The sequence below is a fragment of the Gekko japonicus genome, unplaced genomic scaffold (assembly GCF_001447785.1).
Source record: "Gekko japonicus isolate JY-2015 unplaced genomic scaffold, Gekko_japonicus_V1.1 scaffold20, whole genome shotgun sequence".
NCBI lineage: Eukaryota > Metazoa > Chordata > Lepidosauria > Squamata > Gekkonidae > Gekko > Gekko japonicus.
The window spans coordinates 1,575,673-1,599,578 of record NW_015169172.1 but is presented as its reverse complement, the minus strand read 5'-3'; the positions used below and the strand labels follow the sequence as shown (position 1 = coordinate 1,599,578).

At 40.6% G+C, this 23,906-nt stretch overlaps 1 protein-coding gene across 2 annotated transcripts in view; it reads right to left on the bottom strand.

The window, feature by feature from the left end:
* GNG12 (guanine nucleotide binding protein (G protein), gamma 12) overlaps positions 1-23,906 on the bottom strand; it is a 68,193-nt gene that overhangs the window by 23,130 nt on the left and 21,157 nt on the right. The gene's annotated exons all lie outside the window — the stretch shown is intronic.

Below are 23,906 nucleotides of genomic sequence, written 5' to 3'. Positions count from 1 at the left end.
GCGCCTCCCGTCGCTGGCCCAGGAGTGGGTGGTGGTGGTAGGGAAAATGGGCCCTGCGGCCGGAGGCCTCTACTGGAATGCAGGGGTGGGTGGGAGGGGAACAGACCTTCAGAAGTGGTGGCCTTTGGCGTCGGTAGTCCTCGTCGTCTGAGAGGAACAATCAAAATGGCGCCAGCTGACTCTCGCAGCAGTGGTGGTGTGGGCGGGACCGGGCTTCGGCTTCTTATTCGTCGGCAGATATGGTAAGTGGCAGTCCCACCGGCCTAACACTAAAGGGGCCAAATTTAATACAGCAGTTCCCATATGCAACTGAAAATTCCAACTGCCTTGCGGGGGGGGGAGTTTGTGGTGTGGAATGGAGTGAAGTCCATTTCCATTTTATTTATTAGCTTCGTTGACCTGAGGTCTTAAGCCAAACATGCAAACAGCAACTATAAAATGGAGTGAAGTCCAATCAGCTTCCATATGCAAATGACCTTGGAACGCTGGGCGGGACTGCACAAAGCAGCCAGTCAACCCAGCCAGTGTCTTCTGAGTGGCAGTTCTTCCGGCCTAACACTAAAGGGGCCAATTTTAGAATTTTGGTGCCCATTACTCAATTATAATAAGGGAGAGATAAATTTTTTAGTGTTCCTCCTCTACAGGACTGTTTTCATGTGTTTCTCAAATTGGGTTGGGCAAACACAGCCAGGGACACAAGTTGTGTCCAACAACACCCTGGGTTCGTAGGAGAGCTATGAGCATAACCAACACCTTGGTGAAAAAAGAGAGGTTTTGAGCCCAAAGGGAAGAGCCTGATGCTGGAATTGTCTCCCACTGTACGCAAAGCAAAGGAATTTCCAGTGGGCTTCCCAAATAGGTATATAGAGATAGGCCTCAGAGATTTATGGAAGCTATAAAGTCCTTCTTTTGAATAGAGGAAATTATGAATTTCAGGATTCCCATACTGAACCTTCTTTTCGTGATCTGCCGGTCCAGAGTGGCCCTGATATCCCCATTCTTCTTCAGAACGATGAAGAAGATTGCATAAACCTCCAACGACCTTTGATTCTCTGGAACCAGTTCTATAGCTCCAATATCCAGCAGGTATTGGATGGCCTGAAGAAGGAAAAGGTGTTTCTAGGGGCATCGACTGGTTGGAACTTGTATGAACCTCTCACAAGGGGCAGTTTGTAGTTCCAGGGAGTATCCATGTCTATGGCCAGAACACAGCATCGCTGATAGATGACTTCCAATGATCTGCAAACCCTGAAGGTGACCTCTGATGTTTGGTGGATGTGGCCGGTTGCCGGAGTCATGTGGCGTGGTTCTTCTTTGCTCCTTGGGAGCTCTGACTGTTTGTTTTAGTGAAAGAAGTGTTGGAGGCCCCGGCTAGTTTGGGCTGCCAATGGCCCTTGTAGAACTTAGAGCAGGGGTGTCAAACAGGGGCTGGAACCACTCCCTGAAGGGCTCATATCTGACCTGTGAGCAACTGGGCCTCTCCTGCTTCCTTCTCTGGAGCTGCTGATGCTGTGTTGCAGCTTGCTTTCGGATAGCTCTCTCAATCGTGTGGGAGAGATAAAAACACAGCCTCCCTTCCCTTCATTGGCTGTCCGCCCCTCCTTTGAGGAGAAAGTTTTTTGGAAAGAGAGAGAAAGTGCACACTTGAGAGAGTGCAAAGTCTGAGTCCCACGGCACCTTTAAAAGACCAACAAAGTTTTAATTTAGGTATAAGCTTTTGTGTGCTCACACACGTCTTCTCTGGGGCCGGGGGGGGGACAGTTGCATCCCAGCCCGACTCCCTCAACCGCGTGAGAGAGATAAAAACTGTTAATAAAGCAATAGAAAATGCAATTTCCCAAGCTGTGAACAGTGCAATATCACTGGTTGTTGAGCCTTTACAAGCAAAATTTGATGCCTTGGCCCTACAGGTAACTTCCCAAACCGAGGATTCTAAGCAACAGATTCTTGAAAACACTCAACAAATCTTTACATTGAAACAGACTACCACCCAGTTGCAGGACAAATCTGAACAGGTAGATCAAAAACTTCAGGATATGAAGATTAAACAAGACCTTCTGGAAGATTCAGTAACAAGATTGGAACTGGATAAAGCTGCATATGTGTTGAGATTTCAAAATATTCCAGAAAAGAAAGGTGAAGATGTCAAAGAAGAAATGACAAAATTACTAGCAGCATACCTAGAAGAAGACAGTAAGACAGTACCCGGAATATCTCTGATGAGATAGATGTTGCTTATAGAATGAACTCTGCATATGCAAGAAAAAACAAGGTACCCAGAGAGATCCATGTAAGATTGCACAAGAAAGTAATGAGAGATACTATCCTAAAAAACTCTAATAAGAAGCCATTATCTGTGCAGGAGACAGAAGTCAAAATTTTAAAGGAGATTCCATGGAGAGTAAGAGAAAAGAAGGAGCTACACTCAACTTAGAAGACTATTAAGAGAAAATGGAATAACTTATAGATGGTTGTTGTCTGAATGTGTCCTCTTCACTTATGGAGGGAAAAGATTTAGGATAAATTTAACATTCAAAATAGAGGACTTTCTAAAAAAATATGGAGAAGATTTGGGAGCCCAAGAAGAAGAGGAAGAAGAACAAGAGGAGGAGGAAGAAATAAATGAAGAAGAAGTAGACCAACAGGCTCAAGGAGCATCAGGACCAAAAACAAGAATTAACAAGAAAAAACCTAAGACAGTACCACGCAAAATGACAAGACTTCAAGACAAGAACAAAAATGGAACCAAAAAAGATACCAAAGATAGATAGGAGGAAGATAAAAATAATTTCTGTAAATGTTAATGGCTTGAATGCCCCACAAAAAAGGAAACAAGTCTTTCAGCAAATTAAGAAGATTCAGGTGGATGTAGACCGCCTACAAGAAACCCACATCAAATATTCAGATAAGAAATTGTTAGAAACCAAAAGAATTGGAAAACTCTTTGTGTCTGCGGACAAGCAGAAGAAAAAGAAAGGGGTTGTTACTTATGTAAAAGAACATCTACATCCAGAAATGATCTATGATTCAAAAGATGGAAGGGTAGTGATAGTAAAGATACAGAGACAAGCCAAAACTACTTTAATAGTCAATATCTATGCTCCAAACCAGCAACAGGAAAAATTCTACAAAGATCTACAAGAGACTCTTTTAATCCAAACATATGAAGAAATATGTATAATTGGAGACTATAATGCCATATTTGACAGAACCCTTGACAGGGCGAGTCAAACAGGAAAACAGAAAAAAGGTAATGAGCTGCCAAACTCCTCTTACAATTGGCTGAAGAATTCACTCTAGTTGACGCTTGGAGAATTAGGAACATTAATAAAGAAGAATATACATTTTTTCAGCAAGACACAAATCATGGTCAAGATTGAATATGGCATGAATATCAGCAAATATGGTAAATGATATCTTAGAGGCCAAAATTCTTCCTTTAACATTTGCACATCACAACCCCCTACTTCTGACTTTACAAGATACACCGAAAAAGAACAGATGGTCTTGTTGCCAGGTCAAAAAAAGAATTTCAAGAATTTTTTAAACTGAATATTCAACCTGATACTTCTATGGACATAGTTTGGGATACTTTCAAAGCATATGCAAGGGGTTGGCTTATTAAGCAAGATGCATGGATGAAAAAAAGAAAACAAAACAAAAATATACTCAGATTGAAGAACAAATTAAACAAGAAGAACAAAAGATGAAACAAGGCCCTGGAATAGAGTACGCAAGGATAAAGATAAAAAAATTACAGCATCAATGTAACTGTTTATTATCTCAAGAGACTGCAAAGAAAATAATGTTTGCAAAACAACATTATTTTGAAAATGCAAATAAACCTACCAGATGGCTGGCATACAAGCTAAGAAATGAATCAGAAAAAACCCACATAAAAATATTGAAGGATGAGAGAGGGCAAGAGAAAACTCTCATAAGGAGTTAAAGAGAATTATTGAGACCTTCTATAGAAGCTTGTACGAGGAAGGAAGTGTTATTCAAGACCAGATCAGAGATTTCCTAAAAGAACATAATAAAAAAGAATTCTCAGAAGAACTAAGGGAAATTTTAAATGATCCGATTTCTAATTCAGCAATTAAAACCAGAAGAAAAAGAAAACTCCAGGTCCAGATGGATTACCTGCAGAATTTTACCAAATATTTGAAGATCAAATTCCATTACCATTGAAAACTACTATCTGAACAAAAAAAATTACCAAAATCTTGGAATCAAGCACTGATTACATTAATACATAAACCAGACACAGATTATAGACCAATCTCACTACTTAATGTTGATTATAAAATTTATGCATCTATCTTGGCAAATAGACTGAAGAGAGTGTTGATTCAAACAATCCATCAGGATCAATCAGGTTTTTTGCCTAAAAGACAAATGAGAAATAACATGAGAACCATCCTGAATGTACTAGAATACTTTAAAGCACATCCTGAAAAACAAATGGCACTGATAATTCTTGACGCAGAAAAGGCCTTTGACAATCGCTCTTGGTCCTTTATGCTGGAACAACTATTGACTTGGCAATGTGGTGAATACTTTTATACATTGGGGAGAGCAATATATTAAAAAAATGTGCAAAAATTATGGTGAATGGAGATCTTTCACAATTGAAAAAGAAACTAGACAAGGATGTCCATTATCTCCACTCTCTATTTATTTTTGCTCTTGAAACATTAAACAATATGATCAAGGAAAACACTGAAATCAAAGGTCTCAAACTCAAAGGAGAAGAGTATAAACTACAAGCATTTGCAGATGATCTAGTATTCATTTTGGAAGAACCACAAACATCTATTATGTACAATAAAAATATGAACAATATGCAGGTTTAAAGATTAACTTTAAGAAAACAAAAATATTGACAAAAAACTGCACTAGAGAAGAAAGACAAGTGATACAAGATTGTTCAGGTATTGAAATCCAGAAGAAAATAAAATATTTAGGAATAATCCTAACAGTGTAGCTCTCTGTTTAAAGATAATTATATGAAACTCTTATTGACAATTTAAAAAGACTTAGATAACTGGAAACATTTGCAATTATCATTTATGGGAAGAGTAGCGACTGTGAAGATGAATATCCTACCAAGACTGATTTCCCTTTTTCAAACCATTCCAATAATAAAAAATCAACAATATTTTAAAGAACTAGACAAACTGGTGAGACAATTTATATGGCAAGGCAAAAAACCCAACATTAAGCTGAAAGCTCTTCAAGATTTAAAGGAAAGAGGAAGATTTGCACTACTAGATTGGCAATTATACCATAAAGCTGCAGCCCTCACATGGATGAAAGACTGGATTACACTAGAAAATTCAAGGATATTAAAGTTGGAAGGTCATGACTTAAAATTGGGATGGCACGCCTTTGTTTGGTACCAAAAATGTGGCAATCATAAATATTTTAAGCAAGACATATTGACAGCAATCTTAATAAAGGCATGGGAAGAGGCTCAAAAGATGTACTATAACAAAATACCAAAGTGGTTCTCACCATTAGAAGCTTTTATAAATCCAATTACTTTTACAAGAGAGCAGCTGTGGAGATATGAAGACTTGCTAGATTACCAAAATAAACTAATGCAACAAGACAAACTTAAGGAAAAAGGCATCTATTTGAACCGGTGGGAAAGGGCACAACTGGATTCTAGATATGTAAAAGATAAAGCCATTGGCTTTTGTGACACACCAGTAGAATTGGATAAAATTGTGTTATGTTCTGATGGGAGGTATATAAAATTATTTTATATTGTGTTATTAGACATGAAAATGCAAGATGAAGTCGTAAAAGATTCAATGATTAAGTGGGCACAAAATATACAAATAGAACAATGGTATGAGGTATGGAAAGTTAATATAAAATTTTCTTCGTATAAAGAAAACATATATAAAATGGTATACAGATACAGATGGTATATGACACCTGAAAATTTAGCTAAATGGTATCCAAATATGTCAAATATATGTTGGAAATGTAAACTAAACACTGGTTCTTTTTACCATATGTTGTGGACTTGTAAGGGTGCAAAAAATATTGGATATGGATACATGAGGCATTACAAAAAATGTATAAACGGTATACTTGTAACTAACAAGAATTGTTTCTATTAAACATGGTACCACAGAATTACAAGAGACAAGATGTATATATGCAAAGTATTGGGGGGGGGGAAGAAACACCAACAAAAGAAGAAATAATCTATAAACTTTTGGAAGCAGCAGAAGTGGATAAATTGACTTTACAATTACAAAAAAGAAGAAAACTTTGAAAGAAACTGGGCGAGACTTTACAAATGGATTGAAAGTTATCTTGGAAAATTATCAAAGTGACTATAAATTAGAAAGAGATCTGATATAAGATTACATTTTTACAAGGTTCTTCACTACATGACTGAGAATCAGCTGTGAGTATGACAGAAAATATTTTAAAATAATATGTTAATTTAAAGGTCATCCTGTCAAGCAAAGTTTCTCCCTGAAATGTTGAAGAATTTCTATTCAAGTTACGCATAACCTTACTCCTTCACATTTTGTGGTTGGTTCCACCTCCTGTGGCAGACATTTTGTAACTGCACCCACCTTCCAAACATGCCTGCAGCCTTAAAAATGATGAGGTCTCTGCATTATGGTAAAAATAGAGAAGATGCTTCAGGCTCTGTACTGCTGTGTGGATAACCTACTGTGCCCCAACTGCACAAGTTTAGTTCATACAACAGGTTTAAATTAATAACTAGAAACTTGGTTCTAACAAAATATAAATATGAAGACCAACAGTTAACTCTTGTTATTTCTTTTATACTAGAATAGATTTCAGCTTTTACTTCACTCCAATTAATTGACAATACCCAGTGACTACGCAGTCAGAGTGAAAATCCAGATCCAACTTCATGACTGTTGGGGTTCAATGGTCAAAGACAGGGAGTTGAAAGATGGGTGTTCTGCTCCCATATCTACCTTGGAACTCAACAAACCCACTGACATCATTTGTTGCAGCAACATGGTGCTACTAGAAGGTAAGCCAACTATAATTCCTCTAAACCTGTTCATACTTTATACATCCACAATAGTTTTTCTTTTAAGAAGCTATGGATTCTATGTGTGAACAGCAGCAATGCTCTATAGCCATGATGAAACTACAACATTTCAGTAATTTTACGTATACAAATTGTGTTAGTGTGTGTGAATGATACTGTCTTTTGGTGCTTAGTTTTGTTTGGCTTAGACCTTGAGCTTTGTGACCAGATGCTTGAAGTCCCATGGATGCTTATTAAGTCATGAAAGAGTAAGACTGTCATATGACCTGCTCTCTTCAATGGGATTTAATAACCATACACGGAACTTCAAGCATCTGGTCACAAAGGCAAAAGCCCAAGGTCTAAGCCAAACAAAGCTAAGCATGTTCATAGCAGTATAATATGACTCATAAAGAAATATGCTTATTTTTCTCTTACTGTAAATGAATGAAACACAAAAGTGTTCAACTTTGACTGCATTAAATCCCACTGAAGAGAGCAGGTCCTATGACAGTATTACTCTTCCATGATTATAGTATTAGCCTTTCCATATAAGGCAGTCTGCATGCCATTTCTGGCCTTGCATTACTTAGCATGATATGATTGTCTTAGGCTTACTCACTGCTGAAATTCTGAGCTGATGAAAGCAGACTGACTGAGCAAGAGATTCTTTCTGAAAAAACTGTACGCTGTACAATAACTTAAGAGCATTTGCTTCAATCTGAAAATAAAATCTATTCAGGAAGTCAGAATGTTTCCTGGTTCTTTAATGAAATAAACACTCATGTGAACCAGTGCTGAACCTAATGAGGCAGACTTCTCCTTGATGTGTTTTAACTCAGACCTTGCCCAGGAAGGAGGTGATCACACCAATCACAAGATTACACAATGCACAGTAAGCATCCCCAAACTGACCTTTGTACAAGACACCAGCAAACAGGCAGGAAATCTGTCCATTTTAAGGAGCAATGTAGTGACTCATTTTATTCCACAGGAAACCTCTGGAAAAAAATTAATCTACAAACTCTCACTTTCCCCTTCTGGCTTATCATACTTCCGCATCTGTTTGTTAAATTAAATACCTGTATGGATGATGTGCCTTGACCTGAATAGCCCAAGCTAGCCTGATCTCGTCAAATCTCAGAAGCTAAGCAGGGTCAGCTCTTACTAGTATTTGGATGGGAGAATATCCAAGGAATATCAGGGTTGTGATGCAGAGGCAGACAACCGCAACTACGTCTGAATGTCTCTTGCCATGAAAACCCTACGGGGTCACCCCATGAGTCAGCTGTGACATGACGGCAAAAAAAAAGGATAATGTGCAAGAAACAAGATACCCAAATGCAAAGGAATACTTGTACTTCTAAATGTTTGCACAGACATATGGTACAGGTTTGTCAAACTCCTGCAATGCTGTATTTGCCTACATTCTTTCATAAAAAACATAGTATTCTTGCCCTTTCTCACATTATGGCCATCTTTCCAGTGATTTCCAGTTATCAGCTAACCCCATCATCTAACTTAAAATCCACACTTCTAACATTATCATTTAGGCTCAAATAAAAGACCCTTTTTCAAAATCTGATATGAAATAAACTAATTAAAGCTATAAATGGAGATTCCAAAATTGGCATATATTTATCAGAATAAAGGCTGTTTAACACTTCATGTACAATCACATTTACTGTAGCTACACCTACACTCCACTGGTAAAGGGTTAAAGGCAAATAGAGACAGTTAAATTTAAGCTTTGAAGGAAAAGTATTATAAATGTTTGACTCAGTTTATAAAGGGATCAATGATGGGAAGACTTGATGTAACTAAGCTAGTTGGAGGATGATCTCCTCTCTTGGGTTTTTAGTCAGTAGTGGGTTCTTTACTTTATCCCATATATGTAGTTTCCCTTCCCTTTTCTTCTGTTATAGTTTTTGTAGTGTTATTAAAAAAAAAAAAAAATCCCCTCCGGGGGCTTAAAAAAAAGAAGGCAAATAGAGACCCCTGAACATCTGAATATACATGTCAGGGAGCCATAACCAATCAGGGCTCCACAATGTGTATCCTAGAGGGTTTACAAATGCTCATCTGTTGTACACTTTATTTATTACCAGTAAAACAGCAGTGGAACATGGTTCATAACTCCCATGACCACAACTGGCACATAAAGTGTGAAGCAGCCCTTAGAAAAATGCTAGTACATGGCTCATAATCTGTGGTCTGAGCTGCCCAGCTGTTGTTTTTGTTTGATTATTCCACCCGCCACTTGTAAACATTATTTTGTAGATGGATATTGTCCTGCATAAATAAAGATCTTGAAAATTAAAAGTAGAGGACAAATGCTTAACAACTTAATTTTTTAATGCTTCCTGGTTCTTGCAAAACATTCTACTTTGACTTTCAGCATCCCTCTCTTTCAGTTCTCCTAGCTCCAAATCAACCTTTGAGCTTGCCCAACAGACACTCTCACCTTGTATCCTTTTATAAATGGATTTGGACTACTGAACAGCTGTTACTAAAAATAGAACGTAAGAAAATAGAATGTAAGAGGAAGCATAACCTAAAGCTGGGTATCTTATCTGGCACATTAAAATGCAATGTCTTCCTCTTCAGTACTGTATCAATTTAGATATAATCAGGGGTCATTTTGTAGAAAAAGAGCTAGGGGGACTCATTAGCATAACTCATTAGCATATGCCACACCCCCTGACATCACCGGAAGTGTGTCCTCCCCACAGCCGGCGGCGACCTCCAGCAGGCACCAGCAGGGAGCTCCAGGCCCCGCCCTCCCGCACCTCACCCGGGGGGATGGCGTCCCCCCCGCGTCCCCCCCCCAAATGCCCCTGCATGTATCTTTTGTACAGCATCTCTTCTGTAACCAGATTGTGTCCTTTCTGCTTCTCATAAAAAGCTACCAATTAAACTTTGATTAACACTTCTTTATTTCTGTTCTTCATGTCACATAGTCTCCAGTGTTGTCTATGGATTCTGACCTGGTCCTTTTTAGAGTGGTGATTGACAGCTCAAGAGCTCCATATTCTCCATACTTTGCAGAAAACAAATTCCTTACAAGTGAAATTTCTTCAAGGATATTTTTTTTTGCTTAATGTTCAGTAGTTTAGGGAAAATAAAACTAAGATTGCCTAAAGTAGACGGAAAGATATATTTATTTTTCAAATCCTGTTCATATGGGAAAATTCAGAACATGCAGATTTAAATCTTTCCATTTTAAAGTTTCCTTCCAGCTCTAGACCCTGCAACTATATCTGATAAAGCCCAATAAAACATTTTAAGCATTAGCATTTCTTCAGAATTTATTTCCTTCAGGGTTCATCAAAAAATCTTAGACTGTTCACTCAGCTCAGATGATGGGTTCTTATTTTAATCAACACAGCTAAATTCACCCTTGTCAAAGTTTACCTTAACAGTTACAATATTATTCAGGAACATCCCAGTGGAAAATATAGAACACCTGAAGCCAGGCTATGTGAAGCTCCCTAATTTTTTTTTAGAACATTTTTGCCTCACATGCTTGGTATCCTTATACATGAAAGCAGATATGCAGTTTTACTGGAGGTAATTGTTTCTGAAATATCACTTCTTATGTTTGCTCTTTGAGCTTCTAACCCCAGGTCAGTATGTATCCTGCTACCTATGCCGACTAATGCTGCTGCTTGGCATTACTTGTTATCCAAAAAAATCAGAACACAGTCCAATGCCTTTTTTCTTAGGACCAACCGAATGACAAATAAGCCAGCACTGTTTCACTAGGACTTGCCATTATGTGGTGAGAAATCTTCCTTTTAAACAATTTTTAGAAAAAATATTGTAACATTCATCCTGACAAAGAGTTCAAATGAAGTAAAAAACCTCTCACCCTTACTATTACTATTATTTACAAAATTTCTACCCTACCTTCTGCCCTGATTAGGGCAATGTAGGAAGCTAAGAGATTAAAAACATAAATAATAAAAACACATGTTAAAAACTATTAAAACCAAACAGAACACATCATTTTAAAACACTTAAAACCAAGATAAAATACACATTTTTTAAAAATTAAAACATAGGGCAGGAAGGCAGGATCATTCAGGGGACACCAAACAAAACAAAAATGAAGCCGGCAACAGAAAAGGACAAGTGAATCTCTCTGGGGTTTTGGTGTCACAACCAAGGTGACCCTCTCCCCAGGGCCGGCTCGCCCGCTAGGCGAACTAGACCTTCGCCTAGAGCGTGAGCCGGCCATTAGGGGGCGGGAGGAGAGGCAGGGGCGGCAGCGAGCCTGGCCAGCAGCTGGGAGGAGCGCTGGGGCTGGGAGCTCTGCCGGTGGCGGCGTGGGCACGGTGCCGCGCTCTAGCTGGCTGGGACGAGCAAGCGAGGGGGCGGAGGTAGGAGCTGCCGCAGGCGTGGCCACCTTGGGCAGTAGCATATGCCACACCCCCTGACATCACCGGAAGTGTGTCATAAGGCCACGCCCCCTGACATCACTGGGGTTCCCATTCCTAAGGTGGAGGCAGGGGATCTCCCGCGATTGCGAGGAGGAGGAGGCGGCCTGGGCGGGTCACAGCAGCGCAGGCGAGCCGCGGAACAGCAGGGCTGCTTCTGGCGGCGGCGGCGACTTCCCCCACGCTCAGCCGCCCGCTTGCTGCACTGAGCGTGACGGGAAAGGCGAAGCCGGGAGGCGGCTGGGAAACCTGCTCACTCGTCCGCGCCCAATGCAGCGCGCCCCGCCTCCTCCCCACAGCCGGCGGTGACCTCCAGCAAGCACCAGCAGGGAGCTCCAGGCCCCGCCCTCCCGCACCTCACCCGGGGGGATGGCGTCCCCCCGCGTCCCCCCCCAAATGACCCCTGGGTGCCAGGCAAGTCTCAAGGGGAGGGCATTCCAAAGGCAAGGTACCACCAGAAAAAAAGCCTTGTTTCTAGGCATGACCAGCCTTACCGCTTCAGGCACAAGCACAGAAAGTAGAGTTTGATTAAAGGATTTTTACTGGTGGCCTAGACAATATAGGAAGCAGCAGTCCTTCAGATATGCTGGACCCAAGCTTTATATGGGAGGAGGCAGTCCTTCAAGTATCCTGTGTTGTAAGTCAGTCTGTGCTGAGAGGTGGTTCAGATTTCTCAGATGAAGACCTACTTGCTAACCCTGAGCCAGTAACTGAACAGCTGGCTGCAGCTGGCTCTGAACCAGATGGAGAACAACAAGAGATCAGGTTACTGGCTGATCAAGAATCACAGCCTACACCTTGTAACTCTGAAGCAGTAAACTTCAGCAGCCACTCCCAGCCCACCTAGCTCACTCACACCTTTGCAGCACTGATGCTGTCAGAGACGCTTAAAGTTGCAAGAAAGAAGAAGTGTGAGACTCATGGCTCATCATCAGCTGTCAACTGAAGAGACAAATTAGTAGTTTCAGGATGATAGCCAAGGAATTGGCTGGGAGTTTAGCTCATTAAGAGCTGGCTATAAATTCAGCTGGGAGAAGCAGCAGTTTGTGGATGCAACAAGTATGCTTGGATACTGAGCCAGCAACCTTGCTACTACTAGACCTGACAACCAGCTTTTCTGGAACCCCTGACCTTGGACTGGACTTGCTGCCTAGAACTCCTTGACCCCAGACTGGACTTCAGTAAACCTGCTCTCTGGATCCCCTGACTTTTGCACTAGACGTTGGTTACTTTCTGCAACCTTGCCTGTGACCTGCCCTGCTGGACCCAGCCCATGCCTCCAGGGCCTACATCGGTACATCCTGGCTCGAGGGCCTTCTCAATAAGAACAAGCATTTGAATTGTGCCCAGAAACAGATGAGTAGCTGATGCAGATCTTCCAGCACAGGGGTGACATGTTCCCTATATCTAGCCCGACAATAATCTGCTACTACATCCCAGACCAACTAAAGTTTCTGAACAGTTTTCAAAGGCAACTCCCCATACAGTGCATTATAGTAATCTATCCTGGATGTGATCCTAACTCAGATCACCATGTCCCAGTCATGCTTTCTGAGCTGGGCACTACCAGAAGGTAAAGTCTTCCTAATACTATCTAGCCACTGGCACAGGAAACATTCCTTCTAGTGGTATGAAGAATCTTTCTGGTTTTTCCAATTTTACCAAAGAATCTTCAGAACCATATTATAAACAAATTTTAAAATTACTTTCAAAATTCAAACCAAGTTTTGTGTGTGTGTATATATACAGACAGACGAGTAGTTACCTCAAAGTGACTAATGGGCTGAATTTATAGAGACATTCTCTTGTACATTAAAATACTGTGTGGGGTGCAGTGAGCCTCTGAAAGTAGGCTAACCAGATAGAGCAGTTATACCATAAGAACACAGAAAATGCAGTACAAGAACTATACAGTTTATGTTCCATGAAGTAAAAATGAGTCAATTCTAGTGGAGATACTAGCTCTATACACTGAGGGGAAAACCCTGTTCTTAAGATATTTCACTCTCATTAAGGGCATAGGATTTTTTAACTGCTTATTATAAAAACAGTGGCATTAGAAATGCTAATAAGCTCAAGATCCCTCTCCCTGAAACCTCTTTTGTTCATACTACTGCACTTTTACCTGAAGAAGAATATGTACCTCAAAACCTGCTTTTAAAACTGTCTATTAACATGACAGTCCAGTAATCAGTTCTAAGTCTTGCCTTACAACACAACATTTGCCTAAAGTTCAATCGGTTGGTATAATAAATCAGGTTATTCACAAACCAGAGTTTAAAAGGGGAATATTTTTTAAAAAACCTAGCTTTGTAAACTTTCCAGCACTTTATAAACTATACAAGCCTTAAGTCTTTTATTCCTCCCATGAGGGTTTCTTTTAAGGCCAACTTACTGTTTCCAGTTATGCATGCAGAAGACCAGAGACGCCTGCCCATTGCCATTACTGAATTCTAGAGACAGGTAAATACTTCTGTTGACAATAGCAGAAGGGGATGGAACCCAGTTCAGTCTGCCTGAGCATACAAATACGTAAAATTAGCAAGTTTTGTTCTTAAAGCATACACTGCAGCAGGCTATGGAGGAGGAACTTTTAACTACTTTCCAAAAACTTTATTTAAAACAGTTGACTTATATCTGATGTCTTATCTTCTCACACCCACCCACACCCACATTTATTTCTTTTATTAAATATTTTTTTTATTTTAGAAAACAAAGTAATGGTTTAAAGGGGATACAGAAAGGAAAAAGGGATTATAAAACATAATTGTGTATATAAAATAATTACGTATATAAAAATAATTATATCACAGTCTATAAAACAGATAACATTTATCCCCAACATCCCCTTCATTATAGTTTTAAAGACACTGTCTATAAGATATAATGGTACTTCTGTTAGGATACATTTATATGCAGCATTTTAGATTTCAAATTTCATTACTAATCTGTTTTACATCTATATTATTGGTTTCTTCTTTATTGCATACTAGGAGTAAGGCCCATTGTGGGAAGAAATACAATGAGCTCTAGAAAGAAGCTCCAGGTGAGTGTCCTGGCTGTGGCTGGTGGGGTGGCAGAGGGAAGGGGAAAATAGAGAGAGGTGAGCCATGTTTATTTCCTTCTGCTTAGCTATAAGGAAGAGCCACATGGTAATAGGTATGGTTCCCTCCACACCTGACTTATATTGACTTGGGGCTTATACAGTGGCAGTTAAGGTAGAAACACACTTCCGCCTATGCCATGTTTCCTGGGTTCCAAGGGTCTGGAAAGCAGGTCCACAGCCAGTTACAGGGTTGCCAACTCTGGGTTAGGAAGTACCTGTAGATTTGAGGGGTAAAGCCTGGGGAGGGCGGGGGGGCCCAGCAGGATATAATGCCATAAAGTCCATTGCCCAAAGTAGCCATTTTCTCCAGGAGAACTGATCTTGGTCATCTGGAGATCAGTAGTGGTAGCAGCTGGAGATCTCCAGGTGCTGCCTGGAGGTTTGTTGTTGTTGTTCAGTCGCACAGTCGAGTCTGACTCTTTGCGACCCCATGGACCAGATCACGCCAGGCCTTCCGGTCTTCCGCCATCCTCTGAAGTTTGCTCAACTTCATGTTCATTGTATCTATGACACTGTCGAAACATCTCATCCTTTGCCGTCCCCGTCTTCTTTGACCTTCAATCTTTCCCAGCATCAGGGTCTTCTCCAGTGAGTGCTCCCTTCTCATTTGGTGGCCAAAGTATTTGAGCTTCAGTTTCATTATCAAGCCTTCCAGGGAACAGTCAGGGTTGATTTCTTTGAGGATTGACTGATTTGATCTTCTTGCAGTCCAAGGGACTCTCAAGAGTCTCCTCCAGCACCATAGTTCAAAAGAATCTATTCTTCGGCGCTCGGCCTTCCTTATAGTCCAACTCTCACAGCCATACATGACTACTGGGAATACCATTGCTTGGACCATGCGTATTTTTGTTGGCAGGGTGATGTCTCTACTTTTTATCATGCTGTTTAGGTTCGCCATCGCTTTCCTCCCAAGGAGCAGGCGTCTTTTAATTTCATGGCTGCAGTCACAGTCTGCGGTGATCTGGGATCCCAGGAACGTGAAGTCTGTCACTTCGGCCAGGTCTTGAGCCCTCCTGCTGTGACGCCATCTCCCACTCCCAGAGAGGCCAAAGAGGGACTGCAGCCTTTGACTGACTCTTACTTGGAACAGGGAATCTTGGTTCCAGGCTGGTCTGTTTGCAATGCTCCTGTGTCGCCAGCGCAGAAACCAAAGAGGGGTCCAAGAAGTGGTCTGGAGTTCCTTTCAGGACCTGCGGCCCATAAACAGTGTTCCCTCTAAGCTGAGTTGGTGTAAGCTAGCTCACAGTTTTTTAGCCTCCGGCTCACACATTTTTCTCTTAGCTCAGGAACGTTGGCTCCGGAGCAAACTAATTTATGCAGTAGCCAAATCGCTTGCTCACAGCTTTAATGCCAGGAGCTCACAAAGTAGAATTTTTGCTCACAAGACTCCACAGCTTAGAGGGAACATTGCCCATAAATGCATACGTGCAAGCAGTGTTCCCTCTAAGTTGAGTTAGTGTGAGCTATCTGTTTTTAGCCTCCGGTTCACACACTTTGGTCTCTTAGATGGCTCCAGAGCAAATAAATTTATGCTGGAGCCAAATCACTCACTCACAACTTTAATGCCAGTAGCTCACAAAGTGGAATTTCTGCTCACAAGACTCCACAGCTTAGAGGGAGCACTGCGTGCAACCAAGGCATAACATTGTTCCAAATCCTGATACCATTCTCACTAGCATTCTAGCAAACACCTCTTGCTATATGGCTCTAAATCTCAGAAGGCTCTGTTAAAGCACCATCTAGTAGTCAACATGTCTCATGCCGTAGGCTGACCAAATAGGAGACTGTTTTGCTGACTTCTGAAAATGGGAGATGGGAGCCAATGCTCCCTCTAAGCTTCGGAGTCTCATGAGCAAACATTCAACTTTGTGAGCTAGTGGCATTAAAGTTGTGAGTGAGTAATCTGGCTGCTGCATAAATCAGTTTGCATTGGAGCCATCCTTCCTGAGCTAAGACAAAAATCTGTGAGCCGGAAGCTAAAAAACTGTGAGCTAGCTCACACTAACTTAGCTTAGAGGGAACACTAATTGGAGTGGTGGTCCACCCTGAATCCAGAGACCCTCCCATCTAATCACTCAGGAGAGCCAGTTTGGAGTAGTGGTTAAGTGTGCCGACTCTAATCTGGGAGAACCGGGTTTGATTCCCCACTCCTCCACTTGCACCTGCTGATGTGACCTTGGGTCAAGGAAACAAGACAAAACTGGGGCCAATATAGAACCAGTAATACACTCTGAACCATGAGTAGTATGCTAGATACAATTGCTTTATACTAGATAGTTACTATAAAGTATACAAAATTTCCCCAAATATTTACAACAATAAGAAAACAATAGAATATCAGTGGCTGCCAACAGCCCCAAAATAACAGTGGAATTCCTAAACAGTTACTGTTGGCAGTCAAAAAAGTAGAAGGCTTAATGAGCTGAAAGCTACTGGAGCTTGACGAAGCAGCCGGCTTACACTTGGTTTCGTCTAGTGACTTCCTCATAAGCAGCTTAACTGTTGTTGTATATAAGTTTTCTTAATATGTGTATTTTCTTGGTTTTTAAGATACTCCTCTAGAGTTGCTACCTTTAATATAGGGACTAGCCCTTATTTCCTTGGACCATATCTCCTATGGGACCTGTCCTTGATAGACTAAGCTTCTTAGCCTTTACCTATTTTCCCATTCTATATTGGCCCCAGTTTTGTTTTGTTTTGTTTTGTATTGTTCTTTGCAGCATCGGACTTTCCTTTCCTCATCAGACACATCCATAACTGAGCGTCCTTTCGGCTTTGGCTTATGTTGATTTGGGGCTATGCAGTGGCAGCTATCTCCTGCTTACATAATACATACTGCATCTCATCTCAAATTTCATAATTGATCTGTTTAAGTTGTTAATTTTGCCATTACTGCATATATTTGGCAAGTTTATTTTCCCATTCTTTTAAACATGGACAGACATCTAGTATCTAGTCGGTGTACCTAACAGCATATTCTTAGGTTCCATAGGGAATTTAAATTTTAATATTTTCTGCATTTTTCCATGTATTTCCCTCCAATATCTTTTTGCTTTTTTACAGGTCCACCACATATGAAAAAACATCTCATCAATGTCTTGGCATTTCCAGCATTTTCCTTTGTAGTTTTTGTCTAATTTTGTGATATCCTTTGGGATTATATACCATCTAAAAAACATTTTGTACCAGTTTTCTCTTAATGCCTTTCTGGCTGTAAATCTGATTTTTTACCCCCATAAATGTTCCCAGTGATGCATAGATACCTGCTATCTTAAGTTCTGCATCCCATCTAATCATACATTTTCCACTTGTTCTTCTTCTGTTTCTAGCTAGAGTAATAACTTGTATATCCATTGTAGTAAATGATCTTTTTGTTTTATAATCAGCTGCTTAGTTGTTTCTTTAGTCTTGAAACTAATATAGCAGCCATTGAATATTTATTCCTTCATTTTTAATATCTTGCCAAGACCTGATTTCCCCCTGAGCATTTACCATGTTATCCTGTGTTAAAAAATCATTTTTACTTCTTGTGTAATCATGATAAGCTTCTATTGGGAACATAAGCAGAGAGTTTGGAGGACTCAGTAAACTCCGGCAGATAAACTATATTCTCAAAAGTCCATCTCTAATTGTATGACTTCTTTCTTATAATTTTTTGATTTCTTGATCCATAAATAATTGTGTAAGCCTTCTTTCAGATCCACTGATTCAAGTTTTACTATTCTTTGTTTTGAGTTTTTAATCTAATCCACAATCCAGACCAGGCCTGCCACTTAATAATATAATTTTATATTTGGAACTGCTAATCCTCCTCTCTATTTCTCATCTTGCAATATTTTAAAGCTTGCTCTTGGTTTCTTAACATTCCAAATAGATTCATTTATCTGTCTCTGTCACTCTTTTAACATTCTTTCTTCTATATGTATAGGTAACATTTGAAATTTAAAAAAATAGTTTTGGCAATACATTCATTTTGATTTGCAGAGATTCTTTCCAGCCATGAGATTTCTAATTTTTTCCATCTCGATAAATCTGATTGTATCGATTTCCAAATCTTCTGGTAATTGTTTTTGAAAAGTTTACAGTTTTGCCCAGTCACATTTATTCCCAAATATTTGATGGGGTTGTTGGTTACAGTATATTCTGTACTCTTTATAATATTTTCTTCATCTTGTTGCATTGAAAATTTCGTTATCATTTTTGTCTTCTTTCTGTTGATTTTGTATCCTGAAAATGATCCAAATTCTTCAATATGTTCCCCGATGTTTTCGGGGATCCAAGACTGTTAGAACCACATTATCTGTATAGCTTTTCATTTTAAATTCTGTATCATTGTGTCTTGTCTGATCCTTGTAGCTAGAATCTCTATCACTAGGATAAAAAGTAGAGGTAACGCGTTCCTTTTTCTGGAGGGGTGCCACCTCAAGTGACACCCCCGCAGAGCCTTTGTGATAGGCTCCAGGCCAGGGGGCTTTTGAGGGGTAGCCTCTTCTATGGCATAATGCCGGAGAAATGAGGCTCCCCTCCGCCCCGACAGTCCAGACACTGAGTGGTCTTCGGGCACAAGCTGGACTGACCGGACAAGCGCCGGAGATCGAGCGGAATGGTGTAAAACCGAGCGTGGTCAGATAAACTGGCCGACAATGAACGTGAGTTCTAAATAAAACGGAGTAGTTTGAAAAGCGATTCCCCCCCACCCCGCAATTGGAAATAGAGATTGCAAAGAGGGACGCCTCTTTTGCGAATGAGCGGTTAATGGACATGAAGTGGGAGAGGGGAGGAAGTAAACCGAAAGTGTTTTGAGAGACTTATCTGAATTGCGAAGTCGTTTGGCGAGTTTTCCAAGTTTTGTGGGAGCGGTAGAAACTGTAAACAAAACGGGAAAGATGGCGGCCCAGCAGAGAAAGTTTAAAACGAAACCAGGCAGTCAGAGTCCGAGACCGGAAGAGGGAGCAGATGTCCTCAAACTCCTGGCAGATATGCTTAAGCCGGTGATGGAACAACTTGATGGTATTAACCCGCAATTGACTGTGACGAATAAAATCTCTGCAGCACAGCAGCTCCAGCTGAACGAAACAGAGAAAAAAGTGGAGCAGGCAAACGAGAAAATTAAAGAGATAGACACCACAAGCAAGAAGTTGAAGAAAAGGATGGGAGAGGTGGAAATGAAGCAGAATTGCCAAGAGAACCGAGTCTTACAGCTACAGATGGAAAAAGCTAACATGGTTCTCAGGTTTCAGGGGGTTCCTGAAACAGATCGAGAAGACTTGAAGCAGGTGCTTAGTGAAATTATCACTCCAGTAGTAGGCGTAACTGCGGATGAACTTGTAAACGAAATGGAGGTAGCCTATAGGGCATACTCCAATTACATTAAAAAAATAGCCTACCTGGAGAAATAGTGGTCAAGTTTGCAAGAAGACAAACTAGGGACACCATTTTAAAAGCAACTTCAGCAACTCCACTGAAAATGGGAAATGTAACCATCAAAACTTTAAAGGACATTCTATTTGAAATTAGACAAAAGAGAAAAAATTGCAAGGATCTAATTTCTTTTCTTCAAACAAATGGGATATCGTACAGATGGGCGGTTCTGGAGGGTGTCATCTTTAAGATCAACGATAAAAGAGAGAAGATAGACTCCACTTTTAAAGCTAAAGAATTTTTGAGACGCCAGCTGGGGACAGAGGAAGAGTCCAAAGAGGAGGAAACAAAGTCTAGTGACTCTGCTACCTCGGGAACGGAAGAGGACTCTGCAGCAGAAAATCGGGCGGGACCTGCCAGAGTGGTATACGATTTCAGAGACAGAAAGCCAAAGTAAAGGCAGAAGGACTTAGAAAATGGCCTTTTGAAGAGAAGAATAGAAGATGATCAGAAATTTCTCTCATAACAACCAATAAAATAACATGTGAACTGTTATAACCAAGAACTCTACAAGTATATTGTGATATTAACACTAACAGTACTAACATTTTTACTAACAATGGAAAGATCTCCTCCTCTTGGGGTTTTAGTTTAGTATGGTTTGCTTTCCATTCTCCTTAGTTGTAGTCCCTTTCCTAATATTTCTTTGTAGTTTTTGTAGTTTTGCAAAATAAAAAAATATCCCTCCGGGGACTTAAGAAAAAAAAGAAATTAACGTAAGATTTTTTGTTGTTGTTTTCAAAACACTTTGTAATGGTGGAACTTGATAAACAGCATGCCCTTTCAGTTTGAGGTCCCCAAAGAAAAACAGTATAAAGACAGAGGGGATACACTTGCTCAAGGAACAAATTCACCTCAACTGCCGATTCTGTATAACAGAAGAGGAAGCTTGGAGTATCTGCAAGTATTCTGTATTGAAGAAGAAAAGATTGGATTTATACCCCGCCCTTCACTCGGAGTGGCTTACAAACTCCTTTCCCTTCCCACAACAGACACCCTGTGAGGTAGGTGGGGCTGAGAGAGCTCTTTCCAGAGCTGTCCTTGGGTGAACAGCTCTGACAGAACTATGGCTTGCCCAAGGTCACCCAGCAGCTGCAAGTGGAGGAGTGGGGAATCAAACCCAGTTCTCCCAGATCAGAGTCCACACACTTAACCACTGCACCAAACTGGCTCTTTGATGGACAATACATGAAAAAAGCAAAAAATATGCCCCACATGGAATTGCTTCTGATCTTGTAGTCATAAGCATTTCCCAGATGTCTGAGTAAAAGAACCATAATCTTCCTGCTTGGTCACTTGTAAAAATTCCTTGGCTTGGATATTAACAATAATAATGATCAATCAGGAAACTGTTTTTGAATTCTCGCTCTAGAAATAAAAATGTTTCCTAGCACGAAGAATTCTGTGAAACACTAAACTTCATACATTCCTACAACAACCCATGTATAAGTAAGGCAGCTTACCCCGTCAAAGCATAAGAATTGCTTCTAGGGATGTGTATTCAGATCTTCCTGAACCAAAAATATACCCACATTTGGGCAGCCCAAAGGTATCCAGGATTTTTTGGGAAAACCAAGAAAAAATCCCAGATATATTCAGGAAGATCAGCAAAGCCCAAAAAACCGCTGAGAGACAGCAGCAGATCATTCCTGCCTCTCAGCTGTTTTTCAGGCTTTCTTCTGCAGTCTTTTTAAACAAGGCACATTTAAAGGGACTGCAGAAGACAGCTTGAAAAACAGCTGTGTCCGCAGGAAGCATTCTTCCTGCCAGCTCAGCTGTCTTGGGCTCTCTTGTGTAGCCCCTTTACACCGGACTGCACCAAGAGAGCCCAAAGCTGGACTGGCGGAGAGCAGTCTCCCTGCAGGCTCAGCTGTTTTGGGACAGCACAAGAGAGCCTGAAGCTGGGCCAGAAGGGAACAGTCTCCCCACGCGCTCAACTGTTTTGGGCTCTCTTGTGCAGCCCCTTTAAACAGGACTCCACAAGAGAGCCCAAGGCTGGGCGAGCAAGATTTAATATCTGATTTATATCTGATATTTCCTCTATTTGAGGACTATATATTAAATGGATTTCTGTTTTGAGAGCCAGTTTGGTGTAGTGGTTAAGCGCGCGGAGTCTAATCTGGGAGAACCGGGTTTGATTCCCCACTCCTCCATTCACAGCTGCTGGATGACCCTTGGGCAAGCCATAGTTCTGTCAGAGGTGCTCTTGAAAAAGAGCAGTTTCTGTTAGAGCTCTCTCAGCCCCACGTACGTCACAGGGTGTCTGCTGTGGGGAGGGGAAAGGAAAGGAGTTTGTAAGCCACTCTGAGTGAATGGTGGGGTATAAATCCAATCTCTTCTTCTTCTTCTTGCTTCAGGCAGTCTTGTGCAGTCCTGTTTAAAGGGGCTGCACAAGAGACCTCAAAACAGCTGACCGGTGGGGAGACTGCTTCCTGCCAGCTCCACTATTTTCCAGGATCTCTTCTGCAGTCCTTTTAAATGTGTCCTGTTTAGAGGGACGGCAGAAGAAAGCCCCAAAAACAGCTGAGAGGCGGGGGCTGTTGCAGTTTAGTTGTTCCTTTTTTTCTTTCTTGTTTTTTTTCTTCTCAGGCCTATTGGACCTGGAAAAATTCAGGATTTCCGAAAAATCCTGGATCTGAATATTTTACCAGTATTGGTATCCAGGATTTTTTGGGAACCCCTTTTTGGGTCCAATAGGTCCGAACTGAAAAATACTGAGAAAAAAATTGCATACCCCTAATTGCTTCATCTAGTCCAGCACACTGACCATGTCTGACACAGATGCTTGTAGAAACACTCACAAGTTGGGTTTCCCCTGTTGCTTGTTTGGGAAATGAAGTAACACTGATGAAAGCAACTCTTATATGTATTTTAAATATATATGCTGCAGTATTGTTACCATAGATTAAAATAACCAGAAACTTCACAGCAAGTTCTCTTCACTCTTATAAAGGTCCATAATCCTTATGTATAAACACAAAGCAAAACACATAAATGGACAATACCACAAACACTTAATTCTTTCACAGATACCATTGTTCTCCACACTTTCAAAAATAAACATTGATTTCAGACTACTGATCAGAGTTCAGACATGATCAGCTGATAAACAGCACAGATTTTGACCTAATGTTTCACAGGTGGACACATTCGAATCAAACCACATATAAATTTTCATGAAAGATCCCTGATCAGAATGCTAAGTGTGGACATCTCAGTTTTAACCCAATAGTTAGGTTAATTTCTTATTGGTAACAGAACCATACAGCCTAATATTAAGCAAAATCACTTTTAGCAGAGGAATGACCTCTAGTGGACAAATCAAGAAACAATTCAGCAGAGTTTGTAATATAAGTAATATAAAGAATTTTTAATTCCCATTTTTCATTCAGCTCACTGGGAAAAATTATACAAGAACTGAGTTAAAATGTCAAACAACATTTTAAATCAATATTTAACAGCAGCAAAAATAATATATCACGTGAATGGGATTATTTTCACCCATCCTCCCCCCCCCCCCCCCCTGCCTGAAACAGGCTTCCAACTCCCCTCCCAAACTATTCTGTCCTCCACTTGTCCCCCAGGACAAGTGGGGGGCATTTCAGGAGGGGAGGTTGTGAATAGGGGAAACCCTTCTGTCCACAGATATTTTAGGCATGATCCAAGTCCGTATATTGAATAGAAAATAAAGGGAAAACAGCTTTTAGGTTCAATGCAAACATCACAGAGTCAACTATCAACCATAATTTGTGGATCAGAATTATCCCCATGGGATTCAAATTACCCATACTACACACATATGCAGTCCCTCAGTAGGAATGTGCAAAGACTAGGATGATAGGTAAATTGAGATAAATTTAGAACATCTTGTAGAGTTGGGGTCAGATTTCTCTGAAAGAGCTAC